The sequence below is a fragment of the Hyposmocoma kahamanoa genome, unplaced genomic scaffold, assembly GCF_003589595.1.
Source record: "Hyposmocoma kahamanoa isolate Upper Pololo Valley unplaced genomic scaffold, ASM358959v1 79, whole genome shotgun sequence".
Lineage (NCBI taxonomy): Eukaryota > Metazoa > Arthropoda > Insecta > Lepidoptera > Cosmopterigidae > Hyposmocoma > Hyposmocoma kahamanoa.
In genome coordinates, this window is record NW_020653993.1 from 1,965,326 (window position 1) to 1,984,781 (window position 19,456).

The window sequence follows — 19,456 nt, forward strand, 5'->3', positions numbered from 1 at the left end:
AGACTAACTACAGGAAAAATATTTTTTTATATAACAATTAGTGACGGGACGAACAAGTCGTGCGCCTGATGGTTAAGCTGCACGCCTATTCATAACAGTTGCAGTGCCACTCAAAGTTCAAATCGCAAAGATCTGAGAGACACTGCCACTGCGTCTGTCACTCTGAAACATAAAGTTACTAGTAATAATTATAACAAAGATAGAAACACCAAGAAAAAATCATTCGAACCGGCTGGATTCATACCAGCACCATTCGTACCAGATGCTCTGACAATTAAGCCACGGAAGGAACTAGCATGCCTTACGAATATTTCTGTGTGCTTCTTGGCGATCTTTGGGTTTTGGTTGTTAACGACTTTTTTTAGCCGTAGCACTATCTATGAAACATTTATTTCTTCAGTAATAGGTACCAGGATCTCGGCTTCGACTACCTATTTACAGCCTTTGGAGACGAAACCCTTGGCCCGTGGGGTCCCACAAAATTTTATCGAAAAATTAATAGGCTGTCTGGGAAACTCAAAGACCGGCAGCTACCTTGCCCAACGCATTAGCATAGCAATACAAAGGGGGAACGCTGCCAGCATCTTGGGCACCGTGCAGCGGCGACCCATTTTTATTTTTTATAATTTAAAAATCTAGTTTTACTTTCTAGTATTTAAGCTATATTATCGGAATAAAAATACAAAGTCTATAAAGAAAAAATAAACCTAAAAAATTATAACATTGGTAAGTTCCAGTGCTCATAGTTTCACCAGCAAGCAGTGAAGTTCTTTGTTTCTCATCATAATACAACATATTTATGCTTCTACCATAAACTATACTGTAGGAAAATAATGCCAAACCTAAATAAACACATACAATAGACAAAACTCGCGAGCGAAGATAAAGTTTTTCGTTCTCCATTGACTACAATGCTGTTATAACATTACATATAGTACAACAGTTTTCATAATATTTGGCAATCTTTGGATTTCCGATTGTACCCGAATAGAAATGTCCATTTATCGTTATTATTAGATTCATTGTATATAACAATTAAATAAATACTAAATTTTAGAAGCAGTAGAGCTTCTTATGAAAGACTCCAAGGAAGTACTGCCAGCTTATCTATATTTGCCATCAAGAAGTAATGTGAGCATCACTGCGTTCCGGCTTCAAAAGGTAAGGGTGCTGGTGAAATTACAGGCACATGGCACTTGTTAACTTATGTCTCAGGGTGTCGGGCGCAGTGGCAGTGCCCCTTAGATTTTTGCTTGGACAAGATGAGAGAATGGGAGATGATCGCCTTCGCGGCAGAGGGCATGCTAGGGACGACCGGGTGGACGTCCTAGGTACCGTTGGAGCGATGAAATCCAGAAACACCTGAAGGACCTCGTTCCTGGAAGGATCAAGCTCATAACCGGGAGGCGTAGCAGAAATTGGCGTCGGAGGGCAAAACCCACTTTGGCTCAATACTGTTACATACTACGTTATCACAACACTATGCGTTGTCTATGAGACTCATTCTTTTAGTCTATTGCTTCTTCTAGTCTTGGCGCCGGTCACTACTGTAACTTGTGTTACTCTAATAGTGTCAATAAATATTGAGAAGGATACCAAAGGCTAAGTAAGTAAGTATGTATGTCACCATAGGAATTGGAAATGTCAACCTATAAACCAGGCTGCCGCCTCTATAGAAGTATATGTATCTGTAAGACTCCATATATGTGTAATAAAATTTTCCTCCATACGTATTTGAATCTCGTTTTTTACGCTCCCTTGCACAAACCGCGGGTTTGTTTTATTTTTCGCTCGCCTGATTAAGCTGAACTGTTTTTTTAGGATTTTTCCACGTCTTCCTCAAACACACAGTGTCAGTGTATCACAGTAGTCAAACAGAGCTTTGATTATAGCTCAATTTAATGGAAGACGGTTCGAATACCAGTGGCGCCATGACATATGTAAATGTTATTAGATATAATCTCAGTACAGAGTGCAAAAAAAACCGATCTCAAAAGTAATTCATTCCCTAGTTTGCCACCCTTAGTGGGGAATATTTCAAATATAAATCGGACCACTACAGAGGTTCCTCTTTTTAACAAAAAAATAATCATCAAAATCGGTTCATAAATCCGGAGTTATCGTGTAACATACATACAAAAACAACCATACATATAATTGAGAACCTCCTCCTTTTTTGAAGTCTGTTAATAATATTGGAAAGATAAAGATAATAATATATAAGAAATAGAAATCTTTTAAAATAAGATCTAGGTAAGTATGATTGCTCGCTTGCTGATGCTTGCGTCATTCGCTAGATGCAAAATGCAGGAGCGGGGGTGGGGAGCGTCGGTGAGAACGCTGGCATGTTTGAACTTATTACCTTACTATTATGTACAAATCTGAATAGTGTTATTATAACAATAAATACTAAAAAGTTTTTTTTGGTATATTTATTATGTATTTTTAAAAGTCAAGGAACAAAAGTTGTTGTTTACGATATTAGTAATGAGAGGTTGTTAGTATTTTACAAATAACCCTGTATAGTGCTTTAAGGTTATAAACAATTCGCATATTCCGGTTAATTGAACGCATTGGCGTTATTTTGAAACAAGTCAGGGAAAATTATTGTAGAAAATTGGGTGAGTCATCAACATTTTATATGGTTTATTGATCATTATCACTGCAGAATCTTTGTTTGTATTTGTTTTGTTGCTTATATAAACTCACAAATATATTTAGAGGAACAATAAATAGGTGGAGAAGGCTACACCGACAAGAGTCTAGCTCTTAAATAAGATGATGATCATATTGATGAACCACTGGCCACATATACCAGAACGCTTAATCGAAATCAAAGACGATTGAGGTCATTATTTTTTCAAATTAAACGTTCCAGAACGTACCACGGAAGAATATACCAGAATATTCGTCGGTTTTAGAAATGGCAAAAGCGCCATTTCGAAAAATTTTAACTACTGTTTTGAAAAACCCCTATAATTCGAGCCACCTTATAATTTCGGTATTAAATGTCCCAAGCTTAAAAAATGTTTAATTGATCAAAAACTAGTATACAATTTCGAAACTTGTATTCTTAACGCCATTTTCATATGTCCTTGTGGAACAATTGAATGTGTAAAGCCAGGGAAAATTATTTCTTCAGTGATTACAATATTTTTGTATTCTAACCTTTAAAAATAAAAATGCAGGTTAGCTCGAAATATGTGTCCGGCAGTATATTTACGTTCTGTTTTAAAATTAAATTTCAGTTTTAATTAAATTAAGGTTTTAAAATTGAAAACAGGACGTAAATATTTTAAAACAGTCGTGAAAAATTAAAACACGAAAAATTTTTCAAAATGGCGCTTTCGCCCTTTCTAAAAAACACCGACTATAATATGGCCATTGTTATCATAATTCAACCTTTTTTAATGTTCTTCTAAATATGTCCAGGAGTCTACAATATGTACAGAAAAAAACTTACTTTTAAATTTACCAATTCTAAATCTTTAAATGGGACTGTCACTAAATTAAATAACAGAAATTCGGTCTCCAAAACAATGTGCCCAAAAGTACAAGCAGCGTTCCTCCATTATATGGCTTTGCTAATAAGTTGGGTAACCAAGCTACTAGCCCTTGTGTTCCCCAACCGGTCCATTAATTTATTGAATACAAGGGTACAGGGGTCTTATAGATATAAGGTTTCAATTCCCATGTATGCGAATAAGTAGTTCACATTTGTTCAAGTGTCTTCCAGACAAAATCAGTATAAACAATTTTATTGGTATAATATAGTGGATGTTGGGTGTAGCAGAAAAAGCATTGAAATTACTAAGGTGAATGTTGTAGAAATGAGAGCTGTACGTAGCATGTGTGGTGTTACTTTTAAAGACAAAATGCGGTACAATATAGCAAGAGAGCGTTGTAGCGTGAAAGATGATGTAGTGATCGAAATGAAAAAGGAATGTTTCGATGGTTCGATCAAAAAGAAAGGATTGATGTTAAGCAATTTAACCTGACAGTGGATGAAAAAGTGGAGACAGGTAGACCTTATTGTACATTACTTTGATCAGATTGGGGATATCCTTGAAAAGACGATAATGGACGAGGTGAAAGAGATTCATGGTTTTTTTCTAAATTAGTAGGAGACAGACGAGGTTGCATACATCGGTTGCTTTCTAGAATAGTGGCCTATCTAAAAACACGTAATGCTTTAGGAAAATGATTTAAAAACCTGAGACGTGACTGCCGCGCAAACTTGACATACCGTAGACCATCCCAACATAGTCATGAGATTATTTAGACCAATGAAAAGCTTGGTGTCCCATTCACAATGAAATTTAGTATTTTCTGGACAAATCTCAGTAATAAGTCAAAAAAGGAACTATGTTGGATTGGGCCGCTATTCTGGAAAAGCAGAGATAAGTGTTTGTTGGTAAATAGTCGAACGATGAAAAATTTACAACATTTTGAGCGTAACATAGTATCATCTATTAATGGAGCATATTTATATCCATACATATACTGTATCTGCCGTACACCCCTATCCCGGGTTTTATTTTCCCACCATTTTAGGGGGATCCCGGTTTGTCCCGGTTGATTTATTCGCGGCAGCAAGGAATTTAAATTAAAGCACATTTGTCGGTTCACTCTTTAGCACCCTATTTGCTTACGTATATGGGGACGCATTATTTATACTTTGCGCGCTTAGCCAGAGTTTCAGTAGGTTTTGTTTCGTGAGGTGTGAATTGTTAGACAAAGTTACGTCTGCAGTCTGCAAAAAAGCAATACGAGGCACATTTCTTGAGATATCTAATGGTACTCAACAACTTTTGCTATGAAACTCATATTCTATTTGCAATTTCTTTGTAAATTTTTGGAAGTGAATCTATATTTTTTTGAGACTGTATTCCAATTTACGATGGTATATGTACAGCATTCCAAATCAATGATTAAATTCACTAAACTCGAAGAAATTTGATGCGACGGGGTCCCTAAAATAAAAGCGGCGTTCCCCTTTTGTATGTCTATACTAATAAGTTGGGTAATCTAGTTAATAGCCCTTATACCCCCTAGTCGATCCATTAATTTATTGAACAGAGAGCATTGGGATCTTAAGGACATAAGGTTTCTGTTCCCAAGGATGTAGATAAGTAGGCGATAGCGACTATTTTCGCAATTGTTTAAGCATCTTACAGGCTTCTACCCTTAGCTTATGGTATAAAAATCCATATAAACAATACTGTTGATGTATAGTGAATGTTGGTCCAAATTAGCCGTGACCATAGGTCCTGTGAAGAGCCCAAAAAATTAGAGCGTTTGAAAAAAACAAATATTACGCGTTATTCCCCGTGTGTGGTAAATATGAAAACATAAAAACTTCATAATTTTTTAAATTGTGAAATAGAATTCTTGGTCATAATTTCACTTGATGATAAGCGAGGATGTAGCCGATGATGTTGTGTTTGTCTAGTAAATGTCAATGCACTCTAGCCTTGAATAGCGCTTAAGTAATTGTAGCTGTCGGGTAACACAGACATCGGCAGTGTACTCCATTCCTTTGACGCATCAGGAAGGATGAATCAAAGCGTTTCAATCGTTTCCTTGAATGCTTTGTTCAACTTGAGCTTGAGGGTAAAATAATAATTTGATACCAGGAATAGTTGTGGTTGTAATATGCCAGAAGTACTGGAGAGGTTATGAGATTACGAAACTTTTCAAAGATGTCCTGGTATTAAATACTGTAAATCGCATTGGACTTGCACATCGGACCCTCTAATCCTCTTCTTAAAGAAGATCCGTGCCCAAAGTCCATTTATTGGACTTGATATGACCATTACCTAGTCCGGAGCAAAAATAGGGTCTACAATGGAACGAGCTCGCCCAAATGATGCTAATTCAGCTACATTTTAAAGATATTCGGCCTCGGAATCAGCAGCGACAGAGCTCCTTGTGAGTTGGTTCACCGTCTACGTCCACTGGCACCTTACCTACTTCTGCTGCCAAACCGTAACGTGAGCATTACTGCGTCCTGATTTTCAAGGTTATATGTGTCTCGTTAGCTTATGTCTCCGAGTGATGGGTGCAGTGGCAGTACTCTTCAGATCTTTGTGATTTGAAGTTCTGAATGCCGTGTCGTTTACCATCAGGCACACGACTTGTTCGTCCCATTTAGTCGTAGTAAATAGACTAGTTCTAGACCATTACGTAGCCCTGGAGTCTACAATGGCACGAGCTCTCCAAGAAAATACCTTTAGGGATACTCTGGTTGTATACGCTCGGAAATACAGTCGCAGGCAAGGAATTCCATTCCTCGGCTGTGCGCATAATAAAAAATGATGAACCGCGACGTATAAGTGGATAAACGAGAATGACACGTCTTGACCTGAAACTCGTCTCAAATTACTTCTGTCAACGATTTGTCATTCGTCTGTCAACGACATTTAAAAAAGGTAAACAGACGACAATAAGTGACGTCTGTTGTTGAAAGCTAAGTTCGATCATACGTCCAACTTAGTTACGACAAAAAGTTCAGATATGGCACTTAGTGAGGGTGGAACGATACGATTTTAAGTGTCCTGCGCCAGCATAACATCGGCTCTTTCTACCCTTCAATCTGGAATTGAAATCAAATTCGGGGAAACATAAACGTTTTTAAAATAGGATGGACCATTCGAAATAATTGGATCTGAGCCATTTTTTCTTGACACCCTTTCACATTTTTTGTCACGTAACTGAAAGGTCAATTTAATGCGGTCATTTGTAACGTCAATTTTATCTTGACATACATTCTGTACTATTTTGCTCTGAAAACCGTTCTAAGTAAAATGGTAGTTTCACATCAACAATGCGTTTACGAACCAATATAATACGAACCTTACATTTGAAATTGTTTATATGGAAACGGAGATCAAAAATCCTGGACTCTTAATCTATCACGAGTGAAACCATTGTGTTCTGATACTCATTTTTATATTTCCTTAAATAGTGTTAGAGGTCCGAATAAAGTGGATTCGTTGTATAAAAGTATGCACATTTCAGTCCGATGGTCGCTGACATCGCAGTCAGGATTGGCACAATTGTTCGCACTATTCCGGTTAGTAGGGTTGCCACTTTTTAATGAGTGATCTATTATTACCCAATGTTATAAAATAATTTGGAGTGGGTCACATCACTATTAGTGACATCTGAATGTCTATAAATGTTCTCCCAGACAACTTTACTACTCGCATTATAAAGCCGTATTTATATGATTAAAATTTAATTTCAAAATTACGAGTACTTTGTATGTAAATAGGTATTGTGGTAGTACGTCTCTGGACGAAATCTTTCACAAAGTATTGAACATAACAAAATTAAGAAAATATTAAACTGCCTAACTGCCTGTGTCTTCGGGGGCTTGTCGATCAGACGTCGACAAACGCCCGATGGCGACTGATGGTGCAGCGAGTGGCGCGGCGTATTTTTAAACCGCTGGGCAGTTTGCAAATTTTGGGATAAATGTGAAATTAATAACTAATAGGGTTCCAGTTGAATTTAGCAGGTTCTCTATAGTGCTTAAAGAGATATATGAACATAACTAGATACTCCATTCTTAAATAACTCGTTTTAGTCTTTTGTTTTAGCTTGTTTTCAGGATATTATTCGATCCGATAAAGTACATCGTATCACGGAACACATTAGCACATTCTTTAGACAATATACTTAGATATATCGTACATTCTTTGTAAGATCGCTATTTAATAGTAAAAACTAGACCATTCGATGTGGCAAGGTGAGGCGATACTTCACACCGGGACAGTTGCTTCAGCTGTACCAAGCACAAGTCCGGTCGCGTATGGAGTACTGCTGCCACTTATGGGATGGCTCTGCTAAATACCAGCTGACCACCTTGGATTCAATAGACAAGCGTGCTAAGAGGCTTATAGGTGACTCGGAACTAGTAGAGGCCAAGCTGCAGTGCCTTGAACACCGCCGTAGAGTTGCTAGTTTATCGGTATTCTACAGGATATATCAGGGAGAGTGTGCGATGGAATTGCATAATTTGATTCCGTCTTCCCCTTTCCATCATCGGGAGACTAGACGTGGTGCTTCTTCTCCAATGACGCCCCTTAAATAGGCAAATTTTACTTCAAAACGTTACTTTCATTAAACACCGCCACTCATTCGTAAGGCTATTTCACCTGAGAACAAAGAGCAAGGAATTCGCAAAATTCCTCTTTGTAAATAGACTTCATTCACGTTTATCATTTATAATATTTATCTCAAATATTACAGATAAAAACAAACGGAAAGAGCTAAACGGGTCACTGCCCTGGTTGTTTGTCATCTAAGGACACAGAAGCTGTTATAGATAAGAACCTTATGCCTTTACTATAAGGTTTTTGTTTCAATATAAATTAATTAAATTTAACGGAGAACAAGATCAATCGATTACAATGCTTAATAATATTCAAAAATGTATTGAAATGAAATATAAACATACGTTTGTTTTCAAAGACATTGCGAGATATATTTTTAGTAGTGTTGGTGTGTTTCTCTACTCGTTTCCTGCCTATAGTAAGCTTCTATGCAACACGGCGCGAAATGAATGACTTTATTATATATCTGGTAAAAATATTCGTATATTGTATGGAACGTCTGTTACAGTAGGAGTTTGCCGTGTGAGTGACTCGATACAATTCAAAATTCAAAAATTACAAAAAAAAACGTTATACGACCTCATTTATCGATGTAGTGAATACTTTCCAGTAGATGTCATCACCGTATACGCGTTAACAAGTAGCAGTAGAGGTCCTTGTGAAAAAGTAAGCTCAGCGCAGTACTGTCACCGTACCCATTTCTGACACCAAGCAGTAATGTGAGCAATACTGCGTCCAGGTTGTGAAGGGTGTTGGTGAAATTATAGGCACATGGGAATTTTCAACTTACGTCTCAGGGCGACGTATGCAGTGCTTAGCACCGCTTACCACCAGGTGCAACATTGTATGTCCCGTCACATCGTATCGTAAAAAAAAGGTTCTCCCAACGGAGTAACGTATCTCAAATGTTCCAAATCATACATACTACACAATATTTGAAAAATTGCCAACCCTGCTAAGCCGGCCGTTTGCTGACGTCATCGCATTCTTTCGCCATTAGGCTTCCGCTACTCCAACCGTTTTCACTTCAGAAGTATAAAAAGATACCTTATCACTGTTGTTTCAAGGATTTTTCGAGTGAATTTACGAATATTACTTTAAAACTTCTCCAAGAATAGATGAGGAAACTTCGTTTTTCAATCAAGATAAGCGATGTTTAGGGAAGTACGGAGTTGTCTATACCAAAATACAGCTATTGAAAGTTGTAAGATATTTGTAAGTAGTAGCTACCCTGGTCAAACTGCTTGTTTTAGGTAAACCATAAACTCAGTTTTTTATTTCATTTTTATTTTTTTTGTTCAGGAAAAAGCACAAATTACACTTAATAAAAGGAAAACACAAACAATAGGTACTGCGTATTTCTATAGGAAATTTATTCCTACAGGCCTAATTACAGGACAAAATGACTACAATATCTTACAAGCACAAAAAACAAAATTTATAACTACATAATGTAATATTAATATATATAATATATGTAGGTGTCATATCGATTTCTTGCTTCACCGGAAAGTTTTTGGTAAATTTGAAATCAAATTTCGCACATAAATTCCGAGAAACTCAGAGCCCGGATTCAAACCCTACAGCTTCTGCTTGGGGTAGGTCAAACAGTGATGCGACAGTAATTACTTTTACTATGAAAAAACTTCCTGTTTTTCTTTTACGTGCCAAACAAAGGTCGTTTTCTAATGTTTCATAAAACTTTTCAAGGTTTTTTTTAATATTTTTAACGGATAAAGTTTGGAAATTTTATTGTTGCTGTGTAGTGTTATAGATTCGCAATGTTATATTTTAGTATGGTCCAAAAATATCGCTTTAAGAGAAATTATAGACTGAAGTTGAAGACGTAAGTGTCACTTGTCCGGTGTACAATAATTTGTTTTTTACCCAGTTGCGTTAGAATGAGGTACAAAAATTATAAAACATACGTTATTAGTTTATCCCCTCCCGTAATGCTAATACAATTTGTGTCGTCCAAAAATATCACTTTGTGAGAAATTATGGATTGAAGACGTAAGTGTCATTAGTAGGGTGTACAATAATTTGTTTTTATCGGGTGTCAACTACATATTTTCTGTAGTTAAGTGAACAACTTCCTAAGTATATCAATGATTATAATTAATAATTTTATTCACTTAAGCAGGTAGCTGCTGAACATACCACATCACAGGTATATAGTGCGTCTACTTTGCACAAACAAAACTTATAGTTTAAAGATCTTGTATATCTCTTTTCTGTTATTTTTTATGCAGTTCAGTTTTTTTAAATAACTGTTTTTTCTTTCCAAATTTTTTTTGCAGTCGAGTTATTTTATGTTCAATGGATTGATTTTTAACATAATACCCCATCAGCATATTTCGAAAATTCCGTCCACATTTTAATGAAACTTAACGTATGGTATAGTTGCTATAAGAAATAAATATATACTTTTTAGTATGATATCAAGGGACGGCACGAGCAAGTCGTGCGACTGATGGTAAACGACACGCCTATTCATGACAGTTTCAGTGCCAATTAGAGCTTTAATCACAAAGATCTGAGGGGAACTGCCGCTGCGCCTGTCACTCTGAGACATAAGTTGGCATTTTTTCAATGAAATTGGTGTCAAATATCGTCAAAGTCAAAAATCTTGTTGAAATTATCCCGTCTGAAGCGCGAAATAACTATTACGTAAACTGCCACTCCTCCCGCACCGCGCCTCAGGAACCGACTAGGTTAAAAGTCGATAATACCTCAGCTCGGTTTTAATTTAAACGGTTTATTTTGCTTACGTCGAGCGGCAGTTACAAACTATATTAAACTATCTGAAAAATATTTATCGTTTGTTATACGTGTTCTACGTAGTTCAGTTGATATAAAAACATATATGTGAAGTACCTATTGAATACAGAGGTTTTTTGTTTGTTTTTTTTCTATTGTGAAATAGGAATCGTGTTATCACACCGTATATATAGCAATCAGTGGACATACTAAATTTTACTATATATTTTTTCCAATGTGTTAGATTCAACACTTTCACTGTTAGGCGGCATCAATCAAAGCCATTTGAGGTTGTATTGACTCTAGAGCGGTAGGCGTGTAGTAGGTTTATTTCAGGAACCTAATTTCTATTTGAGATTTGGTGCTACAGTCGCATGTTGCGCATTGGTTGGACACTGAAGGACGCGAACGAAACTGTGCTTCAGCGTGTTCATATGTCCCGGAAAATGAAGCCATCTATCAAAAGGCGCAAAATAGAGTATCTTAGGAACAATAGATACACGCTGCTATAGCTAATAATAATGGGCAAGGTGCAGGGAAAGAGACGTGCTGGGCGAAGAAAGAAATCGTGGCTGCGGAACATCTGGGAGGGGACGTATTCAGTCGAACAGCTATTTCGGTTGGCTGCTGTTAGAGACGAATACAGGAAGCTGACGGCCAACCTTCAGCATTGAAGAGGCACTCTAAGAAGAAAAAGAATGTCTATTTAAGCCGGCGGCGGTATTTTTGCGATTCAATACTAAAGATTTGTATACGTTTGCGTAGAAACAAAACTCAAGCATAAAACTATTTGTTTTTCCCATGACTCATGCATTGGAACGTCTGACATTTTTGACTGGTGTATCATCTTTATCTAGGAAAAGTTTTTCCCATTTCCTAACTCTGCGATGATATCTCGACTCTGACTTGTTATGATTGGAATCGGAGACACTTCCTGTTTTTAGAGTCGATAACTTAGTAAAGTATTTCATGGTTCGTAATTTATTTTTGCACTCACGGAATTTTTTGCGGCGTTACTCACCTCTGGAATCTGAAACAGAAAGACGGTTATTTGTTAATATTACAAACAGATGATGGACAAATGAAGTAAATGGACAAGCGAAATGGTGACCAAGAAGTATTTATAGAAATATAATTATGCTTGCTTTTCATGAATAGTGACCCAATCCAAAATTGATCCTTATTTTTGCGTGATTAATACAAAGAAATGCTCAATATTATAGTAAATTAATCCAGAGTTTTTCTTTGGTTAAAATAATCATCACGTTATCTCGGCATGGTCTATGATACTAAGTGAAGGGACGAAGTCGTGCGCTTGGCATTAAGTGACACGCCTGTCCATAACAGTTGTAGTGCCACTTCTTCAGTTCAGTTGTAGTGCCAGAGCTTTAAATCTCAAAGATCTGAGGGTTATTGCCACTGCGCCCGACACCCTGAGACAAGTATTGAGCCCTATGTGTTTGTAATTTCAACAACACCCCTACCCTTTGAAACCGGAACGCAGTAATGCTCACACTACTGCTTGGCGGCATGAATATGTAAGGTGGCAGTACTTCCTACGACGTACTCTTTCAGAAGGAGCTAGTAGAGCTACTACAATTTTTCAGGCTTTCGTGTAATAAAAGCACTTTTGAGGTACGATCACATGTGACTTTATTATTAAATTATTATATAGGTAAATGTATAAGTTCAGATAACACGTTTGCAGGTAAGGAATTCGACTCCATTGGACCGTTAAAACTGTGATTCTAAACACATTGTTCGGCAAAATGAGTTTAGAATTAAAGTTTTAACGCTCCACGTGCATATGTACACTTTTTTTAATAGTATTAAGGACTATCCACACAAATCAGGGCCGTGCCCGGAACGTGGACGGGGAGTTTGTATCAACTGTGGGCCCGTCCCGGCGCCGGTCCGGACACGGACATGTCTGAACGTGTTCATACAAAATATACGCAACGGTATTTTTTTGAGCCCTTGAGCACGACCCGTCTACTACGTCCCGGGCACGGCCCGGATATGTTCTGGATAGACCATTAGGACGCATTTCTTCGACACGAATTTCATCGCGCTCATCCCGCGCGGCCGCAGCGACCGCATGAATTTAACTGTCATGGCAAAACACGCTCTATTTATTTAGCTTTTACGTTTTAACTTAAATAAGCGTCTCGGGCACGCGTGCGGATCTGCCTTGATTTTGGTCTACGCAGCGGCCCGCACGGCGACCGCGCGGTTGTATTATTCAGAGGAATTTAAATGTTGTTGTCTAGTAAATAGAATTCAGATTCGCCATTCATGTACTTGAAAACTTTGACCGCGCGAAAACTTTGTCCTCGTGTAACTGAGCATCCCAGTTCAGAGTACTAAAAAAACGACCTCAAAAGTTCGTGGAATCACATCTATTTGCTTAGTTTTATTGAAATCAATTACCGGAAAGTGCACGAAACCGGATTCATCCCCTAGTTTACCCCCCTTAGAATCTTCAAATTTAAATGGGACCACTACCACTGCTAGTGGAAAGAGGGTAAATTCCAACCGAAAAAGAATCAAAATCGTTTCACAAAACCGGAGTTATCGCGTAACATACATTAAAAAATGCAGTCGAATCAAGAACTTCCTCCTTTTTTGAAGTCGGTTAAAAATGTCACATGCGTCCTTTCAACTAACAGCCGCAGAACTGCGCTTCTAAATATTGTACGAAAAAAGTGCTTCTTGAAGCACCTAATGGCGCAGACCACCTTTCTTCGCAAACATGCAGTCTAGAACTGCATAGAATTGTCACTGCACCTATCATCAGACGGTTGAAACCTCAATCAATCACTAGAAGTGATGACGTCCCATTACTGCCCCTGAATTTAGATAGGCTATAAACTTGTCAATCTTGATTGTACATCATGATAAATGGGTCTTGGGTGCAGTCAAATGCCCATATGTGGGAGTATTGAGAGGCTATGCGCTCAGATTCTAGACCAAATGAGATTTTAATTTGTTATAATTCAGACTAACTGGGTGATAAATCTGTCATAGATTTCTCATAGATGGCGATACGACTAAAAAGTCGTTGAAAGACCAAGTACAAAGACACGACGCAAGCACATAGAAAAATTCGTGAGGTCCGTTGGTTCGTTCCGTGGCTTAGTTGGTATAGCGTCTGGCACGGTATGCAAGAAGACGTCGGTTCGAATCCGACCGGATCGAAGGAATTTTTTCTGAGTGTTTTTTCTGAGTGTTCGATCTTTGTATTAATAATTATAACAAGCTAGTGGAGTAATTTCACAAAAAATAATTGAATATCAATTAAATAAAAATTTTATTGAGATTTTAATTATTATTATTTATTTGAATTTAAGAAAAGGGGGTACAATATATTTAAATAAACATAGTCCTACAAAACTGTACATACAGTTTGACTGCAGGATCGAAATGAGTCTCAATTAAGCAAAAAGTCACAAACTGACACTAATGTTGTTAAAAATACTTAAACAATATAATTAATAACTATTCAACTATAATTTGTAAAATAATGCTCTTACAACATTTTTTAGTTTCATGTCTAATAACCTCTGGCAAGCTGTTTAATATGTACGGAATACGTTTCTTTAAGGTCCTATCTCCATAGTAGTTAGTTACTCTTGGGATTACAAATTTACCAGAGGTCATCGACCTAGTACTATATTTGTTACCATTAATGTCATTGTTTCTTATTCTTATCGACTTTAACTTTTCAAACGGAGCGAGCGAAGTTTTCTTGATATCCACTGATATTGCACAATTCCAGAAAGGAACGAATCGACCGTTATCAACCGATGTGCATGAAATTTGAAACTGGCTTTTAAAATACAATTTTAAATTTTTTTCGCATTGGGTCGCACAAGTCCTGTGCCTGGTGGTATGCGACGCGTCTATTCATTCAGAGCTTTAAATCACAAAGATCTTATGGGCACTGCCAATGCGCCTGTCACCCTGAGATATAAGTTGTCAAGTCCTATGTGCCTGTAATTTCACCACAACCTTTACCCTTCTAAACAGGGATAGCAATAATGCTCTCATTACTGCTTGGCGGCAGAAATAGGTAAGGTGGCAGTATTTCCCTGGACGAACTCTTTCACAAGGAGCTCTACTGCTACTTACAAGTGCTGCCGAAGTCCAAATTTGAATGAATGAATAAAATATAAGTCTATTGTACATAAAATTAAAGTAAATTAAGTGTAAACACACTAAGTTAATGTGCAACAGGCGGTATTATCACTACAAAAATTTAAAAAATAAAATTGTATAGTTATTATTATTAATTCGCGCACACTCACAAACACTCGCGTAGACACACACACGCACGCACGCACGTACGCTCGCACGCACGCACGCACGCACGCACGCACGCACGCACACACAAACGCACACTCTGGTATTTCTTGCCCTTCTGCCATTTTTAATATTTGTTATTATTATTTAAATATGTCATATTTCTTTTCCAACATAATTTAATAATATAGTAATATAAGTCCTTATGCCAAAACTTTCTGTACTGAGCCTAAGCTTAGCCAGTGTGGTTATCTGTGTTGTTATGTATCACAATATCTTGTTTTGGACAGTTCAATAAATGTTTTTGTATTTTTTTTGTATGTAGACATTTCGTCCAGGCAACCTTAGAATAAAAGTTATGGATATGCAAAACAACCAAAGAATAAATTCATAAACACACTTCATAATACGTGCGAATAAACTATAAATAATAACGTATACACGCGTTCACTGCCTCCGTGGCCTAACGGTCACCACGTTGGTCCGCCTCTCAGAGGTCCCGAGGCAAATATTAATATAGCCTACATTTATTTCTCTCATGAGTTTGGGTGTAATTTGTGGTTGTCTATGTGTATGTCCATGGCACCTACGACACAGGGTCTCCCTAGTGCAGGGCTAGTTATATGCTGAACGTTTAGGTTTTCGCAATTGTTTACATTCTGTACCATCCTGTTTAGAATCTAGTATTTTCTCTGATGAAAAATCCCAAGAAGACATAAGACTGCAGTACTATTTAATATGTTTTAATTTAATACAATTTCCATTATTTATTACAAACTATAATAAGAAATTTAATGAAATAAAAATTCATAAACGCATTTCTAAAGCAACTGTGTAGCGTAAATTGGAATGTTCTTTAAAAATTAAAAATAAGATATTAAATTAATAACTTTCGTAACTGTAGCTAACCTACAGTTAGGTTAGCTATAGTTGTAGTAGTTGATGACTTTACCACCTCAGTCAGCCATAACCATGGGACATGTAAAGGGCTCAAAACGTAGAATTGAAAAATTGAAAAACTTGAAATAAAAACAAACACACGGGTGTCAGATCCGGAAATTATAGTCTCAAAGTTCCATGGTTTTGGCCTGTATAGCCAAATAGGCTCTCAAATCCATTACCTATTCAGTTTATACTTGCCAGTTTTCGTCGGATACCTCGTTTGACAAAATCTAAAGGAAATTCAGAGCGCATTTAATGCTCTGAAAGCCTTCATATGTCACAGTTCACAGCTCAACATAAAGACTAAATGCCTCCCTGTTATTGATTTTCCACTTAGTTTATGACAGATGTCTGTCCGGACATTGAAAATTGAACTGTGTTTCGGTCCTATTTTCGTGAAATAGAGAAAAAATAATTTTATCGACCACTCAACATTGTTAGAGAATAATCTCAGTACAGAGTACTAAAAAAACCGACCACAAAAGTACATGGAATTGCATATAATTACCAAGGTTTATTGAAATCGGTTACCTGAAAGTGCGCAAACCCGGATTCATCCCCTAGTTCGCCATTATACGGGACTTGACACAGGAGATAATAAAAATCAGTTCTCATTACTCAAAGCATATTGAGAGAGAAAAACAGCTTGAATTGGAGAATAGCAAAATCAACCTTTAAAATAATTGCTCATTACAATAAAATTTACTCGTAAAATTTACAATAAAATTACAATAATATTTATAAAAAAATTCACTTCAAAAAGATTCACTTCATGCGTGAACAGCCACCCTTAGTGGTGGATGATTTTCTTCAAAATTAAATGAGACCACCATGGAGATACCTTCTTTCCAACAAAAAAAAGAATCATCAAAATCGGTTCTCAAACACCGGAGTTATCGCGTAACATACATACAAAAAAAAACATACAGTCGAATTGAGCACCTCCTCCTTCATATGAAGTCGGTTAAAAATTACATATAAACCTGCCTAAAAAGAATCTCTTTCAGATAATAAAAAAGACTCAATGATAAAATGTTCACATTACCTACTCTACTGAAAAGGAGCTCTACTGCTACAGAACTGGATTGACGTGTCGCTTAGTCCGTGCAAACTGGCTGATCTGGGGTTAGGACCTGACTTAGATGCTTGCGCAGGTCATAGTGCCCTTCTCGTATACCCGAAGGCTTGGTAGGGAGGGTCACTATAATGAAAACTATTGTAGACAGATATCGGGCTGTATCCTGTATTTCTAAGAGCTGAGAGGTTAAGCTAGATATCATCCGGTGCCACCAGTCGCGTAGGTTTCTGGGAACTGGAGAGACGCTTCGGTGTCGGGAGGTGAGCGTGCCTACAGCTTCGCCACCAAAGTAGAGATTTGGTAATGGACTTTAGAGTCAAAGACCTAGCAGTGGCAACAGTTAGTTTCGCAATGTGCAGCAGGTAGTCAGCGTGCCTACAGCTCCTGCACCCATCTAGTGTGATGTACGTGCACTTGGGGCAACTCACCCATGGCAATAGCCTTTTGAGTACCGAACGAAGTCTGTGCAAACAAACTGATCTGGGGTCAGGACCTGACCGAGAAGTTCCCTATGCTTGTACAGGCTATAGCGCCCGTCTCATATACCCTAAGGGTCGGTAAGGAGGGTCACTATAATCAAAACTTTTGTGGAAAGGAACGGGAGGCGTTTCTCATATTCGTCACGTCCATTAGTATCATAAAAGAAATCATTTTATTATCAACGAATCAAAATTCATGACTAAGTTTAGGCTACAGCCCTTCGGGTTGACCAAATGCGGATTGGTAAAACTAAAGTTATAAGTACACAATACTCGTCCCACATTTCAATTCAGAGTTCGCCTCGGTATGAAACTTATTCCAAACTCATCGCATGTAACTCATATCAAAAGATAAGAATAGAAAACGATTTCATGCTCAACGGCGATGACGTAAGCAGTTCCATTATGGGTCAGGTCACAAAATGCAAGTCTAATTTGAACAGGAAATAAAATCCAAGTCAAACATTCACAATGCTGTTACAACCCCCAAGAATCTCGTGCAAAAGTATGAAAGAAATCTATCGAATAAGCCTTTTTCATATTAAAATCGTCGATAAAGGCACGTTCCATATTTTTTAACAACTGAAGAATAACTCGGGAAATTCTCACAAGATCCGCTGATGTGGAAACCGTCAGCAAACCACATATCAGCCGTGAGATATGAGATTTCTGCCAATATCACTTCATAGTGCGGTGACGATGTCGATAAAAACTTCGATGATAGGTGTAAGAAAACCTGTAAACATAAGTATACTTATTCATAAAAGTAGAAATATAAATATACGCTGCTTTTTAAAACTGGTGGCTCAAACCAAAATATTTTTTTACATATTGCACAGCTGAATTCAGAATGTGCGAAATTTTATTAGGACACCGCCACTTGCCAACTTGCCATTGGTTTAAATAATCAAGTCACAATTTTGGGCCCGTGTACGATTAGCCGGCTTTGCGTGTCAGATGACTCTGTTAATTTTTTAAACCATTTTCTTGAAGAATTTGGTGTTTTTCAGATAGGTCCTTATATATATCGATACCCTTTTCTACCAACATTGAAACATAATTGTTTTTTGTACGTACAAAAAACGTAAAGACATCTTTATGACGTTTTCAACAATATGCTTGCTTACCTATGAAATAAAGATTATTTGACGTTTCTCTGGCTGTATGAGATAGTGTTGCCAGATGGTTACATTTCTTATATTTTTTATAACTTTTGACGCGCGTAATATGTAAGTAACTTTTGTTTTAAAGCAATTTTCGTAACGTTCGTGGACGTTGAGATTTTTCAAATTTAAGAATATTTGTTATTGTAAATTGTAAATAGTTTACGAACGCGAAGTTAGACAATAAAGTGACTCAAAGATGGTGCAAACAAAATGAAATATACCCATTTTCTTGAATATAATATCATAGGCACACCTATTTTTATTTAGGATATAGGCGTATATACCGTTAATACGTTTTTTTGATTTTCGAAATAGATAAATAACTGCTTGTGTATAAATGTCTGTTCTGTGTATCTGTAAACATTTAGTATAATCTACTGATCTTTGATTTTGAATTTAGTCATCTGCGAGAAACCTACGAAACCTAGACAGTCTGGCAAATAGGTGCTGGTCCGACTCAAGCCGGATCGAGGTAGTTTTTCTTAGTGTTTATTCGATATTTGTGTCAATTATTTTTTGTTGTTTTCTATTATTACGTTTCTATTATTGTTTGTATTTCTATATTTTGCATGTCAAATAAAGCCGATTTCCTTTTTGATGACCTATGAC

General features: G+C 37.1%; 1 protein-coding gene across 1 annotated transcript in view; it reads right to left on the reverse strand.

The window, feature by feature from the left end:
* The window catches only part of LOC113233514 (nectin-2-like), an 847,610-nt gene that overhangs the window by 492,424 nt on the left and 335,730 nt on the right, over nt 1–19,456 (reverse strand). Inside the window, exon 2 of the mRNA XM_026468637.1 lies at nt 11,902–11,910. The gene's annotated coding sequence lies outside the window, so the exon portion shown is untranslated. The remainder of the gene's footprint in view (nt 1–11,901; nt 11,911–19,456) is intronic.